Source organism: Gadus morhua, chromosome 11 (assembly GCF_902167405.1).
Source record: "Gadus morhua chromosome 11, gadMor3.0, whole genome shotgun sequence".
In the NCBI taxonomy this organism is placed as follows: domain Eukaryota; kingdom Metazoa; phylum Chordata; class Actinopteri; order Gadiformes; family Gadidae; genus Gadus; species Gadus morhua.
Window position 1 is genome coordinate 26,270,943 of NC_044058.1, and position 2,500 is coordinate 26,273,442.

Here is a 2,500-nt window from a genome sequence, read left to right on the forward strand (position 1 = left end):
CTCAAACCCGCGACCACACGGACGGCAGCTTCTCCCTGCGGCAGCTCCGTGTGTGTGTGGTCCGAGACCCGGCCGCCGACGACGTGGAAAGCCACGGGGCCGCGAGGCGGGCGGGCGCATGAGTCATGCGTGTAATGGCTGTAATGACGCGCGCAATTACAGCCCAAGGAGAAGTCCTGTCATCAGAGCCGTGTGTTGTTGACGGCATGCGGAGGGAGAGGGGAGGCTAATGCTCCGCTTCGTGAGATAGCCCTTCTGTCACGCCGTGGCCGCCCCCCCGGTGTTTTGGTGCGTTTTCTGCGAAGAGAGGATCTCTCTCAGGGAAAGATGTGTGCCCGTGTGAGGATGGGAGGATGGGGAGGAGGCACCTGTTGGTGTTTATCAGAGGGGACACACACACACACACACACACACACATACAGTATATACACACACACACGCCCACACACAAACACACGCACACACACACTTGGAGCCCAGCAGATGTACAGTATGAATTAAACATGTGTGTGTCTCTCTCTCTGTCCTTCTTACTCTCTTTCTCTGAACATATACACAGACACAAACACACACATAATCATGCACACAAAATCGGCACACAAAATCGACACACACACACACAACTATTTGATGACACACACACACACACACACACACACACACACACACACACACACACACACACACACACACACACACACACACACACACACACACACACACACACACACACACACACACAGATTTGAATGGTGTTGGTCTGTTGGTTGCCTGGTGACTGCAGGCTGGTTTTCAGGCCCTCCCATAGCCCCCCCGCCCTCATTATATTCTGTTTCTCAATGAACCCCCCCCCCCCCCGCCCACCCAAGAAACGCATAGCACCTCCCCCTAAACAAGCAAACACACACACACACACACACGCATGCACACACACAAATACACACATCCAACCTAAGGCCTTTAAATTACTAGAGAGAGAGTGTGGGATGTGTGTGTGTGTGGCCGAGTGGTACAAACACAGACCACAGACAATGCACACAAACAAGCAAAAACACACATACACAACAGACCACACACACACACACACACACACACACACACACACACACACACACACACACACACACACACACACACACACACACACACACACACACACACACACACACACATCCTCACACACCACATTCACTAACAAACCCCCCACCACACACAGATAAACACGTCCTAGTCAAGCTAGTTTCTAATTAAACAAAAGTAATCTGCGAGAAATTCCAGGCATCCCATCAGTCCCGTTCTTGTTTGCTGCCACCACGTCGCTGAGAGAGAGGAGATGGCTTCACAATAGACCACACTGAGCAGCAGCAGTAGACACATTCCTCCGCTCGAAAGTGTCTGCTGGCTGATCGTTTCAAAGCACTGCCATGCCTTTGAAGGGGAACTGTCAAAACGATAATGTCTCTATTATCCAGAATGAGAATAGGAAATGAGATAAATCACTGGATCTTTTGTGAGAGGCGGGGTGCATGCGCGTGTGTGTGTGTGTGTGCATGCGCGTGTGTGCGTGTGTGCGTGCGTGCGTGCGTGCGTGTGTGTGTGTGTGTATCTGTGTGTGTCTGTGTATTTGTGTGTGTATGCATGAGCATATATGTGTGTGTGTGTGTGTGTGTGTATTTGTCTGTTTGCAAACATGAGCGTGTGTGTGTGTTTGTGCACACATATCCACGGGCGTGTGTGCACACGTGCGTGTTTATGTGCGTGTGTCAGGCTGTGCCGTAAGGCAAAACAAACAGCACTTCCCGATCATAATGTCACACCACAAGCCTAACCCCCTACGTGCTCGTGAGGTGGGTGGCTCTTCCCTTTCATGAACCATCACACCCGCCGTCACCACTGCACACACAGGAGACGTTCTCATCCGTCACGAATCCGCACACACAGCGCCGAGAGTGTCTGAACAAGGGGCCAACAATGGGCCAACAATCCACCCTGCATTCCTGACCTGGGCTGGCGGCCCGGCTCTGCAGCCAGGTATAATGATTGACTGACCCTCCCAACAGAAAAGCGTCCGAAGGGGCGCGTCCGTGTCCGGAGGCTTCATAAAACCAACCTGTGGTTCCCCGGGCCGGCCTGGCTTAACGACAGGGCATGGCCGGAAGGAAGGGACCGCGTCCCGAGATGATAACAGGTGTGTCAGTGTGTGTGTGTGTGTGTGTGTGTGTGTGTGTGTGTGTATGTGTCTGTGTGTGTTTTTCGTTCCCACAGTAGAGCAGAATTTACGCTGCACTCCAGGCAAAATAAAAAGAGAAAAACAAAGGTTCACGTGCGACACACACACACACACACACACACACACACACACACACACACACACACACACACACACACGCACGCCTCATTCTTCGACTCCTAATCCCCCCATGTGCCTTTAAATGTAAGGATATTCTCGGCTTATTACAGATGTCAGCAGCTCGTAGTTAAAACAAGGAATATTAATAAG

At 51.7% G+C, this 2,500-nt stretch overlaps 1 protein-coding gene across 3 annotated transcripts in view; it reads right to left on the reverse strand.

Moving 5' to 3' along the window:
• Positions 1–2,500, reverse strand: part of igsf9b (immunoglobulin superfamily, member 9b) — a 34,064-nt gene that overhangs the window by 16,135 nt on the left and 15,429 nt on the right. The window lies entirely within an intron of this gene.